The 18,732-nt window shown below is 44.8% G+C and overlaps 12 non-coding genes and 2 pseudogenes across 12 annotated transcripts; all 14 read left to right on the plus strand.

Annotated features, from left to right (window-relative positions):
* On the plus strand, positions 1 to 106 carry LOC118963237 (annotated as a pseudogene; the record flags this gene model as incomplete).
* Positions 107 to 2,675: 2,569 nt separating this feature from the next.
* Positions 2,676 to 2,794, plus strand: LOC118963214. Its single transcript, XR_005050413.1, has one exon. It is a non-coding gene; the product is annotated as a 5S ribosomal RNA (ribosomal RNA).
* A 2,591-nt stretch (positions 2,795 to 5,385) lies between these two features.
* Positions 5,386 to 5,505, plus strand: LOC118963230. The gene has a single exon (XR_005050429.1). It is a non-coding gene; the product is annotated as a 5S ribosomal RNA (ribosomal RNA).
* Positions 5,506 to 5,685: 180 nt separating this feature from the next.
* Positions 5,686 to 5,807, plus strand: LOC118963235 (annotated as a pseudogene).
* Positions 5,808 to 8,402: 2,595 nt separating this feature from the next.
* On the plus strand, positions 8,403 to 8,521 carry LOC118963225. Its single transcript, XR_005050424.1, has one exon. It is a non-coding gene; the product is annotated as a 5S ribosomal RNA (ribosomal RNA).
* A 177-nt stretch (positions 8,522 to 8,698) lies between these two features.
* LOC118963229 lies at positions 8,699 to 8,818 on the plus strand. The gene has a single exon (XR_005050428.1). It is a non-coding gene; the product is annotated as a 5S ribosomal RNA (ribosomal RNA).
* A 176-nt stretch (positions 8,819 to 8,994) lies between these two features.
* On the plus strand, positions 8,995 to 9,113 carry LOC118963236. The gene has a single exon (XR_005050430.1). It is a non-coding gene; the product is annotated as a 5S ribosomal RNA (ribosomal RNA).
* Positions 9,114 to 11,698: 2,585 nt separating this feature from the next.
* On the plus strand, positions 11,699 to 11,817 carry LOC118963238. Its single transcript, XR_005050431.1, has one exon. It is a non-coding gene; the product is annotated as a 5S ribosomal RNA (ribosomal RNA).
* A 175-nt stretch (positions 11,818 to 11,992) lies between these two features.
* LOC118963204 lies at positions 11,993 to 12,111 on the plus strand. Its single transcript, XR_005050403.1, has one exon. It is a non-coding gene; the product is annotated as a 5S ribosomal RNA (ribosomal RNA).
* A 2,585-nt stretch (positions 12,112 to 14,696) lies between these two features.
* LOC118963205 lies at positions 14,697 to 14,815 on the plus strand. The gene has a single exon (XR_005050404.1). It is a non-coding gene; the product is annotated as a 5S ribosomal RNA (ribosomal RNA).
* A 2,586-nt stretch (positions 14,816 to 17,401) lies between these two features.
* LOC118963224 lies at positions 17,402 to 17,520 on the plus strand. The gene has a single exon (XR_005050423.1). It is a non-coding gene; the product is annotated as a 5S ribosomal RNA (ribosomal RNA).
* A 177-nt stretch (positions 17,521 to 17,697) lies between these two features.
* Positions 17,698 to 17,816, plus strand: LOC118963206. The gene has a single exon (XR_005050405.1). It is a non-coding gene; the product is annotated as a 5S ribosomal RNA (ribosomal RNA).
* Positions 17,817 to 18,076: 260 nt separating this feature from the next.
* LOC118963228 lies at positions 18,077 to 18,195 on the plus strand. Its single transcript, XR_005050427.1, has one exon. It is a non-coding gene; the product is annotated as a 5S ribosomal RNA (ribosomal RNA).
* Positions 18,196 to 18,371: 176 nt separating this feature from the next.
* On the plus strand, positions 18,372 to 18,490 carry LOC118963207. The gene has a single exon (XR_005050406.1). It is a non-coding gene; the product is annotated as a 5S ribosomal RNA (ribosomal RNA).
* The last annotated feature ends 242 nt before the right edge of the window (positions 18,491 to 18,732 follow it).

Here is an 18,732-nt window from a genome sequence, read left to right on the forward strand (position 1 = left end):
CCGGCCTGAGTACGCCTGATCTCGTCCGATCTCGGAAGCTAAGCAGGGTCGGGCCTGGTTAGTACTTGGATGGGAGACCGCCTGGGAATACCAGGTGCTGTAGCTTTTTGTCACTGCCTTGTGGAATTTCAACTCTTTGTCCGTTTTTTTCCCACAAGGCTGAAATATGTGCCCTCGCTTTGAAATAAGTAAGCAAGGTTAGTTTGTATTTCATCCAACAATCTGTGCTACAAATTATGGCTACAGTATATGCAATTTCTTCCACTTTTTGAGTGACACAAAGATGCTTATCTAAATGGTGGAAATGCAACAGCTGTTAATCAGGCTCACTTTGACTTTACATAGTGCACCAAGAGATAGTTTCTCGCTTACGGCCACACCGGCCTGAGTACGCACCTGTTGATGGTAATTGACGCACGTGTGAGTGATTGCGCTGAGACTGAGTGTTTGCTCTAGAGAGTTTTGTTGGAGTTTTGAGCTTTTTGAAGTACAATTTCTTTTTTGTAAATTGATTAAGTTAGATTTATAGTTTGGGTTGTTCCCGGCAGCATATTGCTGTTTGGGGACTTTTCCTCCTGTCGTTATTCGGATGGATAAAATGGCTTTGACCAACGCTGGAAAAAAGACTACGAACAAAGAAACATGGATAATGGCGCTGCAGCAAGACAGGCGCAAAATATGAAAATAATTTAACAGTGGCTGTTGAAATTATGGGAGAAGAGAGATTACAATGATGGAGGTATTGAGAGGGATTAAAGAAGTTTGTGGACTGGTCTGCGGCTGTCGGGTCAAAGATGAAAAGCGATTTGAAGTGACGCTGTCAAGTGCGAGAGGGAAAGAAAAACTGATGGATGGATTTAAAATCCGGAGCTGTCGAATCATGGCCAAGGATCTATCGCTGGATGAGATGGTTGTATCCTTCTTAAACCTCCCAGTATATATTACAGACGAGGACATCACAGAGCGGCTAAGAGCATGGGTGTGTCTGCTATATCGCCGGTGAAAGGCGCTACTGGCCGGGGACGGACATTGCTGATGGGACGCGCTTCTGTAAAGTTAGGTTCACAGACACTGTGCGCTCGTTGCCATATTCTGCCAAATTTGAAACGTTGGAAGGGGCTGAGTACTTCAGAGTAATACACGATCGGCAGGTCAGGTCTGTAGGCTGTGTATCCAGCCAGGGCACGTACTACGAGAGTGCCCTGATTTCGTATGTCATAAGTGTGGTGAGCAGGGGCATTACGCACGAGAGTGCAAAGGGAGGAGAGAGCGAGGTTGTGTTGGATGCGGGAGGGGTGTAGCGCAGTGCTCCTGTCCCCATGGGAAGGTGCTCAGGACTGGGCATCACAGGATTTCAGCGCAAATAGTGTCGTGGAGGAGAACGAGGTGGAGGAAGCTGGGGAGGAAATTGGCATGAGTGAGCAACCCCAGGGAGAGAAGGAGGACGAAGAACAGAGGCAGCCAGAGGAGGAAGTGGAGACGGAGCCTTGTACTGAAGGAAGGGAGGCACCCAAGGATGGAGGGATAAGCTCAAGCCTAGACGATGTGGAGTTGGAGGGCGATCCACGGGGAGAGGGGGGCTCCTCTAGGGAGGTGGATACTGCAAGGGATGACTCTCGCAAACGTAAAGAGTTTGAAGAAGAACTGACGGAGGAAGAGAGGGAGAGCTTACGGATTTGGAGGTTGGAGAATAAAAGGAACATGATAATTAAGAAGAAAAGAAGATGGATGGTTGATCATTGAGGACTAGGAGGGAGGCTGGAGTTGGTGGATGCCTTCTCTGCGGATGTGTTGTGTCTTAGGGAGACTCATTGGACTGAGCAGTGTATGGTGAAATAAGGCAGAGATGGAATGGACAAATGTACGTGAGTAGAGGTGCTGTGCGGGCATGTGGGTAGCTATTTTGGTAAAACATAGTTATGTCTAATTTAAATGATGTGCAGATACTGTGGGTAGAATGGGGATGTATAGGTCTAAGCAGGAGGATTTAGAGAGTGTGTTTATGAAGGATTGTGGATTTATTACTGTGGGGGAGGATGGTGGTTTGGTGCATGGGGTTTGATGTGTAAAGTTTAAGAGATATTCAGTAAAAATTTTGAAGGAATTGTTTTGAGAATGTCTTAGGTTCTACTTGATAAGGAGGTGATTTGAAACCCTCTATTCTTATGGAATTTGGTTTAAACAGTATTGTATGCAAATGGTTGTATAATCTTGGTTTTGGTATATTCATTAATTTGGCTTTCTGATTGATTTGACAGGGGGTGAATTGTGTGCCTGCCAATGTCTAGTATTGTGTTGATTAAAATGGTTTGTGTATTTTGTTGATTACAATGGTTTGTGTATATTAAATTTGTATGTAATGTAAGAGAATTTTGATAATAAAAAAAAATAATAATAAAAAAAAAAAAAAGTACGCCCGATCTCGGAAGCTAAGCAGGGTCGGGCCTGGTTAGTACTTGGATGGGAGACCGCCTGGGAATACCAGGTGCTGTAAGCTTTTTGTCACTGCCTTGTGGAATTTCAACTCTTTGTCCGTTTTTTTCCCACAAGGCTGAAATATGTGCCCTCGCTTTGAAATAAGTAAGCAAGGTTAGTTTGTATTTCATCCAACAATCTGTGCTACAAATTATGGCTACAGTATATGCAATTTCATCCACTTTTTGAGATTGCCTTTCGCTTACGGCCACACCGGCCTGAGTACGCCTGATCTCGTCCGATCTCGGAAGCTAAGCAGGGTCGGGCCTGGTTAGTACTTGGATGGGAGACCGCCTGGGAATACCAGGTGCTGTAAGCTTTTTGTCACTGCCTTGTGGAATTTCAACTCTTTGTCCGTTTTTTCCCACAAGGCTGAAATATGTGCCCTCGCTTTGAAATAAGTAAGCAAGGTTAGTTTGTATTTCATCCAACAATCTGTGCTACAAATTATGGCTACAGTATATGCAATTTCTTCCACTTTTTGAGTGACACAAAGATGCTTATCTAAATGGTGGAAATGCAACAGCTGTTAATCAGGCTCACTTTGACTTTACATAGTGCACCAAGAGATAGTTTCTCGCTTACCTTACGGCCACACCGGCCTGAGTACGCACCTGTTGATGGGTAATTGACGCACGTGTGAGTGATTGCGCTGAGACTGAGTGTTTGCTCTAGAGAGTTTGTGTTGGAGTTTTGAGCTTTTTGAAGTACAATTTCTTTTTTGTAAATTGATTAAGTTAGATTTATAGTTTGGGGTTGTTCCCCGGCAGCATATTGCTGTTTGGGGGACTTTCCTCCTGTCGTTATTCGGATGGATACAATGGCTTTGACCAACGCTGGAAAAAAGACTACGAACAAAGGAAACATGGATAATGGCGCTGCAGCAAGACAGGCGCAAAAATATGAAAATAATTTAACAGTGGCTGTTGAAATTATGGGAGAAGAGAGATTACAATGATGGAGGTATTGAGAGGGATTAAAGAAGTTTGTGGACTGGTCTGCGGCTGTCGGGTCAAAGATGAAAAGCGATTTGAAGTGACGCTGTCAAGTGCGAGAGGGAAAGAAAAACTGATGGATGGATTTAAAATCCGGAGCTGTCGAATCATGGCAAAGGATCTATCGCTGGATGAGATGGTTGTATCCTTCTTAAACCTCCCAGTATATATTACAGACGAGGACATCACAGAGCGGCTAAGAGCATGGGGTGTGTCTGCTATATCGCCGGTGAAAAGGCGCTACTGGCCGGGGACGGACATTGCTGATGGGACGCGCTTCTGTAAAGTTAGGTTCACAGACACTGTGCGCTCGTTGCCATATTCTGCCAAATTTGAAACGTTGGAAGGGGCTGAGTACTTCAGAGTAATACACGATCGGCAGGTCAAGGTCTGTAGGCTGTGTATCCAGCCAGGGCACGTACTACGAGAGTGCCCTGATTTCGTATGTCATAAGTGTGGTGAGCAGGGGCATTACGCACGAGAGTGCAAAGGGAGGAGAGAGCGAGGTTGTGTTGGATGCGGGAGGGGTGTAGCGCAGTGCTCCTGTCCCCATGGGGAAGGTGCTCAGGACTGGGCATCACAGGATTTCAGCGCAAATAGTGTCGTGGAGGAGAACGAGGTGGAGGAAGCTGGGGAGGAAATTGGCATGAGTGAGCAACCCCAGGGAGAGAAGGAGGACGAAGAACAGAGGCAGCCAGAGGAGGAAGTGGAGACGGAGCCTTGTACTGAAGGAAGGGAGGCACCCAAGGATGGAGGGATAAGCTCAAGCCTAGACGATGTGGAGTTGGAGGGCGATCCACGGGAGAGGGGGGCTCCTCTAGGGAGGTGGATACTGCAAGGGATGACTCTCGCAAACGTAAAGAGTTTGAAGAAGAACTGACGGAGGAAGAGAGGGAGAGCTTACGGATTTGGAGGTTGGAGAATAAAAGGAACATGATAATTAAGAAGAAAAAGAAGATGGATGGTTGATCATTGAGGACTAGGAGGGAGGCTGGAGTTGGTGGATGCCTTCTCTGCGGATGTGTTGTGTCTTAGGGAGACTCATTGGACTGAGCCAGTGTATGGTGAAATAAGGCAGAGATGGAATGGACCAAATGTACGTGAGTAGAGGTGCTGTGCGGGCATGTGGGGTAGCTATTTTGGTAAAACATAGTTATGTCTAATTTAAATGATGTGCAGATACTGTGGGTAGAATGGGGATGTATAGGTCTAAGCAGGAGGATTTAGAGAGTGTGTTTATGAAGGATTGTGGATTATTACTGTGGGGGAGGATGGGTGGTTTGGTGCATGGGGTTTGATGTGTAAAGTTTAAGAGATATTCAGTAAAAATTTTGAAGGAATTGTTTTGAGAATGTCTTAGGTTCTACTTGATAAGGAGGGTGATTTGAAACCCTCTATTCTTATGGAATTTGGTTTAACAAAGGATTGTATGCAATGGTTGTATAATCTTGGTTTTGGTATATTCATTAATTTGGCTTTTCTGATTGATTTTGACAGGGGTGAATTGTGTGCCTGCCAATGTCTAGTATTGTGTTGATTAAAAATGGTTTGTTGTATTTTGTTGATTACAATGGTTTGTGTATATTAAATTTGTATGTAATGTAAATGAGAATTTTGATAATAAAAAAAAATAATAATAAAAAAAAAAAAAGTACGCCCGATCTCGGAAGCTAAGCAGGGTCGGGCCTGGTTAGTACTTGGATGGGAGACCGCCTGGGAATACCAGGTGCTGTAAGCTTTTTGTCACTGCCTTGTGGAATTTCAACTCTTTGTCCGTTTTTTCCCACAAGGCTGAAATATGTGCCCTCGCTTTGAAATAAGTAAGCAAGGTTAGTTTGTATTTCATCCAACAATCTGTGCTACAAATTATGGCTACAGTATATGCAATTTCATCCACTTTTTGAGATTGCCTTTCGCTTACGGCCACACCGGCCTGAGTACGCCTGATCTCGTCCGATCTCGGAAGCTAAGCAGGGTCGGGCCTGGTTAGTAACTTGGATGGGAGACCGCCTGGGAATACCAGGTGCTGTAAGCTTTTTGTCACTGCCTTGTGGAATTTCAACTCTTTGTCCGTTTTTTTCCCACAAGGCTGAAATATGTGCCCTCGCTTTGAAATAAGTAAGCAAGGTTAGTTTGGTATTTCATCCAACAATCTGTGCTACAAATTATGGCTACAGTATATGCCAATTTCATCCACTTTTTGAGATTGCCTTTCGCTTACGGCCACACCGGCCTGAGTACGCCTGATCTTCGTCCGATCTCGGAAGCTAAGCAGGGTCGGGCCTGGTTAGTACTTCGGATGGGAGAACTGCCTGGGAATACCAGGTGCTGTAAGCTTTTTGTCACTGCCTTGTGGAATTTCAACTCTTTGTCCGTTTTTTCCCACAAGGCTGAAATATGTGCCCTCGCTTTGAAAATAAGTAAGCAAGGTTAGTTTTGTATTTCATCCAACAATCTGTGCTACAAATTATGGCTACAGTATATGCAATTTCTTCCACTTTTGAGTGACACACAGATTGCTTATCTAAATGGTGGAAATGCAACAGCTGTTATCAGGCTCACTTTGACTTTACATAGTGCACCAAGAGATAGTTTCTCGCTTACGGCCACACCGGCCTGAGTACGCACCTGTTGATGGGTAATTGACGCACGTGTGAGGTGATTGCGCTGAGACTGAGTGTTTGCTCTAGAGATTTTGTGTTGGAGTTTTGAGCTTTTTGAAGTACAATTTTCTTTTTTGTAAATTGATTAAGTTAGATTTATAGTTTGGGGTTGTTCCCCCGGCAGCATATTGCTGTTTGGGGGACTTTCCTCCTGTCGTTATTCGGATGGATACAATGGCTTTGACCAACGCTGGAAAAAAGACTACGAACAAAGGAAACATGGATAATGGCGCTGCAGCAAGACAGGCGCAAAAATATAGAAAATAATTTACAGGTGCTGTTTGAAATTATGGGAGAAAGAGAAGATTACAATGATGGAGGTATTGAGAGGGATTAAAGAAGTTTGTGGACTGGTCTGCGGCTGTCGGGTCAAAGATGAAAAGCGATTTTGAAGTGACGCTGTCAAGTGCGAGAGGGAGAAGAAAAACTGATGGATGGATTTAAAATCCGGAGCTGTCGAATCATGGCAAAGGATCTATCGCTGGATGAGATGGTTGTATCCTTCTTAAACCTCCCAGTATATATTACAGACGAGGACATCACAGAGCGGCTAAGAGCATGGGGTGTGTCTGCTATATCGCCGGTGAAAAGGCGCTACTGGCCGGGGACGGACATTGCTGATGGGACGCGCTTCTGTAAAGTTAGGTTCACAGACAACTGTGCGCTCGTTGCCATATTCTCCAATTTGAAACGTTGGAAGGGGCTGAGTACTTCAGAGTAATACACGATCGGCAGGTCAAGGTCTGTAGGCTGTGTATCCAGCCAGGGCACGTACTACGAGAGTGCCCTGATTTCGTATGTCATAAGTGTGGTGAGCAGGGGCATTACGCACGAGAGTGGCAAAGGGAGGAGAGAGCGAGGTTGTGTTGGATGCGGGAGGGGTGTAGCGCAGTGCTCCTGTCCCCATGGGGAAGGTGCTCAGGACTGGGCATCACAGGATTTCAGCGCAAATAGTGTCGTGGAGGAGAACGAGAGTGGAGGAAGCTGGGGAGGAAATTGGCATGAGTGAGCAACCCCAGGGAGAGAAGGAGGACGAAGAACAGAGGCAGCCAGAGGAGGAAGTGGAGACGGAGCCTTGTACTGAAGGAAGGGAGGCACCCAAGGATGGAGGGATAAGCTCAAGCCTAGACGATGTGGAGTTGGAGGGCGATCCACGGGGAGAGGGGGGCTCCTCTAGGGAGGTGGATACTGCAAGGGATGACTCTCGCAAACGTAAAGAGTTTGAAGAAGAACTGACGGAGGAAGAGAGGGAGAGCTTACGGATTTGGAGGTTGGAGAATAAAAGGAACATGATAATTAAGAAGAAAAAGAAGATGGATGGTTGATCATTGAGGACTAGGAGGGAGGCTGGAGTTGGTGGATGCCTTCTCTGCGGATGTGTTGTGTCTTAGGGAGACTCATTGGACTGAGCAGTGTATGGGTGAAATAAGGCAGAGATGGAATGGACAAATGTACGTGAGTAGAGGTGCTGTGCGGGCATGTGGGGTAGCTATTTTGGTAAAACATAGTTATGTCTAATTTAAATGATGTGCAGATACTGTGGGGTAGAATGGGGATGTATAGGTCTAGCAGGAGGATTAGAGAGTGTGTTTATGAAGGATTGTGGATTTAGTACTGTGGGGGAGGATGGTGGTTTGGTGCATGGGGTTTGATGTGTAAAGTTTAAGATATATTCAGTAAAAATTTTGAAGGAATTGTTTTGAGAATGTCTTAGGTTCTACTTGATAAGGAGGTGATTTGAAACCCTCTATTCTTATGGAATTTGGTTTAACAAAGTATTGTATGCAAATGGTTGTATAATCTTGGTTTTGGTATATTCATTAATTTGGCTTTCTGATTGATTTGACAGGGGGTGAATTGTGTGCCTGCCAATGTCTAGTATTGTGTTGATTAAAATGGTTTGTGTATTTTGTTGATTACAATGGTTTGTGTATATTAAATTTGTATGTAATGTAAATGAGAATTTTGATAATAAAAAAAAATAATAATAAAAAAAAAAAAAAAAGTACGCCCGATCTCGGAAGCTAAGCAGGGTCGGGCCTGGTTAGGACTTGGATGGGAGACCGCCTGGGAATACCAGGTGCTGTAAGCTTTTTGTCACTGCCTTGTGGAATTTCAACTCTTTGTCCGTTTTTTCCCACAAGGCTGAAATATGTGCCCTCGCTTTGAAATAAGTAAGCAGGTTAGTTTGTATTTCATCCAACAAATCTGTGCTACAAATTATGGCTACAGTATATGCAATTTCATCCACTTTTTGAGATTGCCTTTCGCTTACGGCCACACCGGCCTGAGTACGCCTGATCTCGTCCGATCTCGGAAGCTAAGCAGGGTCGGGCCTGGTTAGTACTTGGATGGGAGACCGCCTGGGAATACCAGGTGCTGTAAGCTTTTTGTCACTGCCTTGTGGAATTTCAACTCTTTGTCCGTTTTTTCCCACAAGGCTGAAATATGTGCCCTCGCTTTGAAATAAGTAAGCAAGGTTAGTTTGTATTTCATCCAACAATCTGTGCTACAAATTATGGCTACAGTATATGCAATTTCATCCACTTTTTGAGATTGCCTTTCGCTTACGGCCACACCGGCCTGAGTACGCCTGATCTCGTCCGATCTCGGAAGCTAAGCAGGGTCGGGCCTGGTTAGTACTTGGATGGGAGACCCGCCTGGGAATACCAGGTGCTGTAAGCTTTTGTCACTGCCTTGTGGAATTTCAACTCTTTGTCCGTTTTTTCCCACAAGGCTGAAATATGTGCCCTCGCTTTGAAATAAGTAAGCAAGGTTAGTTTGTATTTCATCCAACAATCTGTGCTACAAATTATGGCTACAGTATATGCAATTTCATCCACTTTTTGAGATTGCCTTTCGCTTACGGCCACACCGGCCTGAGTACGCCTGATCTCGTCCGATCTCGGAAGCTAAGCAGGGTCGGGCCTGGTTAGTACTTGGATGGGAGACCGCCTGGGAATACCAGGTGCTGTAAGCTTTTTGTCACTGCCTTGTGGAATTTCAACTCTTTGTCCGTTTTTTCCCACAAGGCTGAAATATGTGCCCTCGCTTTGAAATAAGTAAGCAAGGTTAGTTGTATTTCATCCAACAATCTGTGCTACAAATTATGGCTACAGTATATGCAATTTCTTCCACTTTTTGAGTGACACAAAGATGCTTATCTAAATGGTGGAAATGCAACAGCTGTTAATCAGGCTCACTTTGACTTTACATAGTGCACCAAGAGATAGTTTCTCGCTTACGGCCACACCGGCCTGAGTAAGCACCTGTTGATGGGTAATTGACGCACGTGTGAGTGATTGCGCTGAGACTGAGTGTTTGCTCTAGAGAGTTTGTGTTGGAGTTTTGAGCTTTTTGAGTACAATTTCTTTTTTGTAAATTGATTAAGTTAGATTTATAGTTTGGGGTTGTTCCCTCGGCAGCATATTGCTGTTTGGGGACTTTCCTCCTGTCGTTATTCGGATGGATACAATGGCTTTGACCAACGCTGGAAAAAAGACTACGAACAAAGGAAACATGGATAATGGCGCTGCAGCAAGACAGGCGCAAAAATATGAAAATAATTTAACAGTGGCTGTTGAAATTATGGGAGAAGAGAAGATTACAATGATGGAGGTATTGAGAGGGATTAAAGAAGTTTGTGGACTGGTCTGCGGCTGTCGGGTCAAAGATGAAAAGCGATTTGAAGTGACGCTGTCAAGTGCGAGAGGGAAAGAAAAACTGATGGATGGATTTAAAATCCGGAGCTGTTCGAATCATGGCAAAGGATCTATCGCTGGATGAGATGGTTGTATCCTTCTTAAACCTCCCAGTATATATTACAGACGAGGACATCACAGAGCGGCTAAGAGCATGGGGTGTGTCTGCTATATCGCCGTTGAAAAGGCGCTACTGGCCGGGGACGGACATTGCTGATGGGACGCGCTTCTGTAAAGTTAGGTTCACAGACACTGTGCGCTCGTTGCCATATTCTGCCAAATTTGAAACGTTGGAAGGGGCTGAGTACTTCAGAGTAATACACGATCGGCAGGTCAAGGTCTGTAGGCTGTGTATCCAGCCAGGGCACGTACTACGAGAGTGCCCTGATTTCGTATGTCATAAGTGTGGTGAGCAGGGGCATTACGCACGAGAGTGCAAAGGGAGGAGAGAGCGAGGTTGTGTTGGATGCGGGAGGGGTGTAGCGCAGTGCTCCTGTCCCCATGGGGAAGGTGCTCAGGACTGGGCATCACAGGATTTCAGCGCAAATAGTGTCGTGGAGGAGAACGAGTTGGAGGAAGCTGGGGAGGAAATTGGCATGAGTGAGCAACCCCAGGGAGAGAAGGAGGACGAAGAAACAGAGGCAGCCAGAGGAGGAAGTGGAGACGGAGCCTTGTACTGAAGGAAGGGAGGCACCCAAGGATGGAGGGATAAGCTCAAGCCTAGACGATGTGGAGTTGGAGGGCGATCCACGGGGAGAGGGGGGCTCCTCTAGGGAGGTGGATACTGCAAGGGATGACTCTCGCAAACGTAAAGAGTTTGAAGAAGAACTGACGGAGGAAGAGAGGGAGAGCTTACGGATTTGGAGGTTGGAGAATAAAAGGAACATGATAATTAAGAAGAAAAAGAAGATGGATGGTTGATCATTGAGGACTAGGAGGGAGGCTGGAGTTGGTGGATGCCTTCTCTGCGGATGTGTTGTGTCTTAGGGAGACTCATTGGACTGAGCAGTGTATGGGTGAAATAAGGCAGAGATGGAATGGACAAATGTACGTGAGTAGAGGTGCTGTGCGGGCATGTGGGGTAGCTATTTTGGTAAAACATAGTTATGTCTAATTTAAATGATGTGCAGATACTGTGGGTAGAATGGGGATGTATAGGTCTAAGCAGGAGGATTTAGAGAGTGTGTTTATGAAGGATTGTGGATTTATTACTGTGGGGGAGGATGGTGGTTTGGTGCATGGGGTTTGATGTGTAAAGTTTAAGAGATATTCAGTAAAAATTTTGAAGGAATTGTTTTGAGAATGTCTTAGGTTCTACTTGATAAGGAGGTGATTTGAAACCCTCTATTCTTATGGAATTTGGTTTAACAAAGTATTGTATGCAAATGGTTGTATAATCTTGGTTTTGGTATATTCATTAATTTGGCTTTCTGATTGATTTGACAGGGGGTGAATTGTGTGCCTGCCAATGTCTAGTATTGTGTTGATTAAAATGGTTTGTGTATTTTGTTGATTACAATGGTTTGTGTATATTAAATTTGTATGTAATGTAAATGAGAATTTTGATAATAAAAAAAAATAATAATAAAAAAAAAAAAAAGTACGCCCGATCTCGGAAGCTAAGCAGGGTCGGGCCTGGTTAGTACTTGGATGGGAGACCGCCTGGGAATACCAGGTGCTGTAAGCTTTTTGTCACTGCCTTGTGGAATTTCAACTCTTTGTCCGTTTTTTCCCACAAGGCTGAAATATGTGCCCTCGCTTTGAAATAAGTAAGCAAGGTTAGTTTGTATTTCATCCAACAATCTGTGCTACAAATTATGGCTACAGTATATGCAATTTCATCCACTTTTTGAGATTGCCTTTCGCTTACGGCCACACCGGCCTGAGTACGCCTGATCTCGTCCGATCTCGGAAGCTAAGCAGGGTCGGGCCTGGTTAGTACTTGGATGGGAGACCGCCTGGGAATACCAGGTGCTGTAAGCTTTTGTCACTGCCTTGTGGAATTTCAACTCTTTGTCCGTTTTTTCCCACAAGGCTGAAATATGTGCCCTCGCTTTGAAATAAGTAAGCAAGGTTAGTTTGTATTTCATCCAACAATCTGTGCTACAAATTATGGCTACAGTATATGCAATTTCATCCACTTTTGAGATTGCCTTTCGCTTACGGCCACACCGGCCTGAGTACGCCTGATCTCGTCCGATCTCGGAAGCTAAGCAGGGTCGGGCCTGGTTAGTACTTGGATGGGAGACCGCCTGGGAATACCAGGTGCTGTAAGCTTTTGTCACTGCCTTGTGGAATTTCAACTCTTTGTCCGTTTTTTCCCACAAGGCTGAAATATGTGCCCTCGCTTTGAAATAAGTAAGCAAGGTTAGTTTGTATTTCATCCAACAATCTGTGCTACAAATTATGGCTACAGTATATGCAATTTCTTCCACTTTTTGAGTGACACAAAGATGCTTATCTAAATGGTGGAAATGCAACAGCTGTTAATCAGGCTCACTTTGACTTTACATAGTGCACCAAGAGATAGTTTCTCGCTTACGGCCACACCGGCCTGAGTACGCACCTGTTGATGGGTAATTGACGCACGTGTGAGTGATTGCGCTGAGACTGAGTGTTTGCTCTAGAGAGTTTGTGTTGGAGTTTTGAGCTTTTTGAAGTACAATTTCTTTTTTGTAAATTGATTAAGTTAGATTTATAGTTTGGGGTTGTTCCCCGGCAGCATATTGCTGTTTGGGGGACTTTCCTCCTGTCGTTATTCGGATGGATACAATGGCTTTGACCAACGCTGGAAAAAAGACTACGAACAAAGGAAACATGGATAATGGCGCTGCAGCAAGACAGGCGCAAAAATATGAAAATAATTTAACAGTGGCTGTTGAAATTATGGGAGAAGAGAAGATTACAATGATGGAGGTATTGAGAGGGATTAAAGAAGTTTGTGGACTGGTCTGCGGCTGTCGGGTCAAAGATGAAAAGCGATTTGAAGTGACGCTGTCAAGTGCGAGAGGGAAAGAAAAACTGATGGATGGATTTAAAATCCGGAGCTGTCGAATCATGGCAAAGGATCTATCGCTGGATGAGATGGTTGTATCCTTCTTAAACCTCCCAGTATATATTACAGACGAGGACATCACAGAGCGGCTAAGAGCATGGGGTGTGTCTGCTATATCGCCGGTGAAAAGGCGCTACTGGCCGGGGACGGACATTGCTGATGGGACGCGCTTCTGTAAAGTTAGGTTCACAGACACTGTGCGCTCGTTGCCATATTCTGCCAAATTTGAAACGTTGGAAGGGGCTGAGTACTTCAGAGTAATACACGATCGGCAGGTCAAGGTCTGTAGGCTGTGTATCCAGCCAGGGCACGTACTACGAGAGTGCCCTGATTTCGTATGTCATAAGTGTGGTGAGCAGGGGCATTACGCACGAGAGTGCAAAGGGAGGAGAGAGCGAGGTTGTGTTGGATGCGGGAGGGGTGTAGCGCAGTGCTCCTGTCCCCATGGGGAAGGTGCTCAGGACTGGGCATCACAGGATTTCAGCGCAAATAGTGTCGTGGAGGAGAACGAGTTGGAGGAAGCTGGGGAGGAAATTGGCATGAGTGAGCAACCCCAGGGAGAGAAGGAGGACGAAGAACAGAGGCAGCCAGAGGAGGAAGTGGAGACGGAGCCTTGTACTGAAGGAAGGGAGGCACCCAAGGATGGAGGGATAAGCTCAAGCCTAGACGATGTGGAGTTGGAGGGCGATCCACGGGGAGAGGGGGGCTCCTCTAGGGAGGTGGATACTGCAAGGGATGACTCTCGCAAACGTAAAGAGTTTGAAGAAGAACTGACGGAGGAAGAGAGGGAGAGCTTACGGATTTGGAGGTTGGAGAATAAAAGGAACATGATAATTAAGAAGAAAAAGAAGATGGATGGTTGATCATTGAGGACTAGGAGGGAGGCTGGAGTTGGTGGATGCCTTCTCTGCGGATGTGTTGTGTCTTAGGGAGACTCATTGGACTGAGCAGTGTATGGGTGAAATAAGGCAGAGATGGAATGGACAAATGTACGTGAGTAGAGGTGCTGTGCGGGCATGTGGGGTAGCTATTTTGGTAAAACATAGTTATGTCTAATTTAAATGATGTGCAGATACTGTGGGTAGAATGGGGATGTATAGGTCTAAGCAGGAGGATTTAGAGAGTGTGTTTATGAAGGATTGTGGATTTATTACTGTGGGGGAGGATGGTGGTTTGGTGCATGGGGTTTGATGTGTAAAGTTTAAGAGATATTCAGTAAAAATTTTGAAGGAATTGTTTTGAGAATGTCTTAGGTTCTACTTGATAAGGAGGTGATTTGAAACCCTCTATTCTTATGGAATTTGGTTTAACAAAGTATTGTATGCAAATGGTTGTATAATCTTGGTTTTGGTATATTCATTAATTTGGCTTTCTGATTGATTTGACAGGGGGTGAATTGTGTGCCTGCCAATGTCTAGTATTGTGTTGATTAAAATGGTTTGTGTATTTTGTTGATTACAATGGTTTGTGTATATTAAATTTGTATGTAATGTAAATGAGAATTTTGATAATAAAAAAAAATAATAATAAAAAAAAAAAAAAAGTACGCCCGATCTCGGAAGCTAAGCAGGGTCGGGCCTGGTTAGTACTTGGATGGGAGACCGCCTGGGAATACCAGGTGCTGTAAGCTTTTTGTCACTGCCTTGTGGAATTTCAACTCTTTGTCCGTTTTTTCCCACAAGGCTGAAATATGTGCCCTCGCTTTGAAATAAGTAAGCAAGGTTAGTTTGTATTTCATCCAACAATCTGTGCTACAAATTATGGCTACAGTATATGCAATTTCATCCACTTTTTGAGATTGCCTTTCGCTTACGGCCACACCGGCCTGAGTACGCCTGATCTCGTCCGATCTCGGAAGCTAAGCAGGGTCGGGCCTGGTTAGTACTTGGATGGGAGACCGCCTGGGAATACCAGGTGCTGTAAGCTTTTTGTCACTGCCTTGTGGAATTTCAACTCTTTGTCCGTTTTTTCCCACAAGGCTGAAATATGTGCCCTCGCTTTGAAATAAGTAAGCAAGGTTAGTTTGTATTTCATCCAACAATCTGTGCTACAAATTATGGCTACAGTATATGCAATTTCTTCCACTTTTTGAGTGACACAAAGATGCTTATCTAAATGGTGGAAATGCAACAGCTGTTAATCAGGCTCACTTTGACTTTACATAGTGCACCAAGAGATAGTTTCTCGCTTACGGCCACACCGGCCTGAGTACGCACCTGTTGATGGGTAATTGACGCACGTGTGAGTGATTGCGCTGAGACTGAGTGTTTGCTCTAGAGAGTTTGTGTTGGAGTTTTGAGCTTTTTGAAGTACAATTTCTTTTTTGTAAATTGATTAAGTTAGATTTATAGTTTGGGGTTGTTCCCCGGCAGCATATTGCTGTTTGGGGGACTTTCCTCCTGTCGTTATTCGGATGGATACAATGGCTTTGACCAACGCTGGAAAAAAGACTACGAACAAAGGAAACATGGATAATGGCGCTGCAGCAAGACAGGCGCAAAAATATGAAAATAATTTAACAGTGGCTGTTGAAATTATGGGAGAAGAGAAGATTACAATGATGGAGGTATTGAGAGGGATTAAAGAAGTTTGTGGACTGGTCTGCGGCTGTCGGGTCAAAGATGAAAAGCGATTTGAAGTGACGCTGTCAAGTGCGAGAGGGAAAGAAAAACTGATGGATGGATTTAAAATCCGGAGCTGTCGAATCATGGCAAAGGATCTATCGCTGGATGAGATGGTTGTATCCTTCTTAAACCTCCCAGTATATATTACAGACGAGGACATCACAGAGCGGCTAAGAGCATGGGGTGTGTCTGCTATATCGCCGGTGAAAAGGCGCTACTGGCCGGGGACGGACATTGCTGATGGGACGCGCTTCTGTAAAGTTAGGTTCACAGACACTGTGCGCTCGTTGCCATATTCTGCCAAATTTGAAACGTTGGAAGGGGCTGAGTACTTCAGAGTAATACACGATCGGCAGGTCAAGGTCTGTAGGCTGTGTATCCAGCCAGGGCACGTACTACGAGAGTGCCCTGATTTCGTATGTCATAAGTGTGGTGAGCAGGGGCATTACGCACGAGAGTGCAAAGGGAGGAGAGAGCGAGGTTGTGTTGGATGCGGGAGGGGTGTAGCGCAGTGCTCCTGTCCCCATGGGGAAGGTGCTCAGGACTGGGCATCACAGGATTTCAGCGCAAATAGTGTCGTGGAGGAGAACGAGGTGGAGGAAGCTGGGGAGGAAATTGGCATGAGTGAGCAACCCCAGGGAGAGAAGGAGGACGAAGAACAGAGGCAGCCAGAGGAGGAAGTGGAGACGGAGCCTTGTACTGAAGGAAGGGAGGCACCCAAGGATGGAGGGATAAGCTCAAGCCTAGACGATGTGGAGTTGGAGGGCGATCCACGGGGAGAGGGGGGCTCCTCTAGGGAGGTGGATACTGCAAGGGATGACTCTCGCAAACGTAAAGAGTTTGAAGAAGAACTGACGGAGGAAGAGAGGGAGAGCTTACGGATTTGGAGGTTGGAGAATAAAAGGAACATGATAATTAAGAAGAAAAAGAAGATGGATGGTTGATCATTGAGGACTAGGAGGGAGGCTGGAGTTGGTGGATGCCTTCTCTGCGGATGTGTTGTGTCTTAGGGAGACTCATTGGACTGAGCAGTGTATGGGTGAAATAAGGCAGAGATGGAATGGACAAATGTACGTGAGTAGAGGTGCTGTGCGGGCATGTGGGGTAGCTATTTTGGTAAAACATAGTTATGTCTAATTTAAATGATGTGCAGATACTGTGGGTAGAATGGGGATGTATAGGTCTAAGCAGGAGGATTTAGAGAGTGTGTTTATGAAGGATTGTGGATTTATTACTGTGGGGGAGGATGGTGGTTTGGTGCATGGGGTTTTATGTGTAAAGTTTAAGAGATATTCAGTAAAAAATTTTGAAGGAATTGTTTTGAGAATGTCTTAGGTTCTACTTGATAAGGAGGTGATTTGAAACCCTCTATTCTTATGGAATTTGGTTTAACAAAGTATTGTATGCAAATGGTTGTATAATCTTGGTTTTGGTATATTCATTAATTTGGCTTTCTGATTGATTTGACAGGGGGTGAATTGTGTGCCTGCCAATGTCTAGTATTGTGTTGATTAAAATGGTTTGTGTATTTTGTTGATTACAATGGTTTGTGTATATTAAATTTGTATGTAATGTAAATGAGAATTTTGATAATAAAAAAAAATAATAATAAAAAAAAAAAAAAGTACGCCCGATCTCGGAAGCTAAGCAGGGTCGGGCCTGGTTAGTACTTGGATGGGAGACCGCCTGGGAATACCAGGTGCTGTAAGCTTTTTGTCACTGCCTTGTGGAATTTCAACTCTTTGTCCGTTTTTTCCCACAAGGCTGAAATATGTGCCCTCGCTTTGAAATAAGTAAGCAAGGTTAGTTTGTATTTCATCCAACAATCTGTGCTACAAATTATGGCTACAGTATATGCAATTTCATCCACTTTTTGAGATTGCCTTTCGCTTACGGCCACACCGGCCTGAGTACTCCTGATCTCGTCCGATCTCGGAAGCTAAGCAGGGTCGGGCCTGGTTAGTACTTGGATGGGAGACCGCCTGGGAATACCAGGTGCTGTAAGCTTTTTGTCACTGCCTTGTGGAATTTCAACTCTTTGTCCGTTTTTTCCCACAAGGCTGAAATATGTGCCCTCGCTTTGAAATAAGTAAGCAAGGTTAGTTTGTATTTCATCCAACAATCTGTGCTACAAATTATGGCTACAGTATATGCAATTTCATCCACTTTTTGAGATTGCCTTTCGCTTACGGCCACACCGGCCTGAGTACGCCTGATCTCGTCCGATCTCGGAAGCTAAGCAGGGTCGGGCCTGGTTAGTACTTGGATGGGAGACCGCCTGGGAATACCAGGTGCTGTAAGCTTTTTGTCACTGCCTTGTGGAATTTCAACTCTTTGTCCGTTTTTTCCCACAAGGCTGAAATATGTGCCCTCGCTTTGAAATAAGTAAGCAAGGTTAGTTTGTATTTCATCCAACAATCTGTGCTACAAATTATGGCTACAGTATATGCAATTTCTTCCACTTTTTGAGTGACACAAAGATGCTTATCTAAATGGTGGAAATGCAACAGCTGTTAATCAGGCTCACTTTGACTTTACATGGTGCACCAAGAGATAGTTTCTCGCTTACGGCCACACCGGCCTGAGTACGCCTGATCTCGTCCGATCTCGTAAGCTAAGCAGGGTCGGGCCTGGTTAGTACTTGGATGGGAGACCGCCTGGGAATACCAGGTGCTGTAAGCTTTTTGTCACTGCCTTGTGGAATTTCAACTCTTTGTCCGTTTTTTCCCACAAGGCTGAAATATGTGCCCTCGCTTTGAAATAAGTAAGCAAGGTTAGTTTGTATTTCATCCAACAATCTGTGCTACAAATTATGGCTACAGTATATGCAATTTCATCCACTTTTGAGATTGCCTTTCGCTTACGGCCACACCGGCCTGAGTACGCCTGATCTCGTCCGATCTCGGAAGCTAAGCAGGGTCGGGCCTGGTTAGTACTTGGATGGGAGACCGCCTGGGAATACCAGGTGCTGTAAGCTTTTTGTCACTGCCTTGTGGAATTTCAACTCTTTGTCCGTTTTTTCCCACAAGGCTGAAATATGTGCCCTCGCTTTGAAATAAGTAAGCAAGGTTAGTTTGTATTTCATCCAACAATCTGTGCTACAAATTATGGCTACAGTATATGCAATTTCTTCCACTTTTTGAGTGACACAAAGATGCTTATCTAAATGGTGGAAATGCAACAGCTGTTAATCAGGCTCACTTTGACTTTACATAGTGC

The sequence above is a fragment of the Oncorhynchus mykiss genome, unplaced genomic scaffold (assembly GCF_013265735.2).
Source record: "Oncorhynchus mykiss isolate Arlee unplaced genomic scaffold, USDA_OmykA_1.1 un_scaffold_851, whole genome shotgun sequence".
In the NCBI taxonomy this organism is placed as follows: domain Eukaryota; kingdom Metazoa; phylum Chordata; class Actinopteri; order Salmoniformes; family Salmonidae; genus Oncorhynchus; species Oncorhynchus mykiss.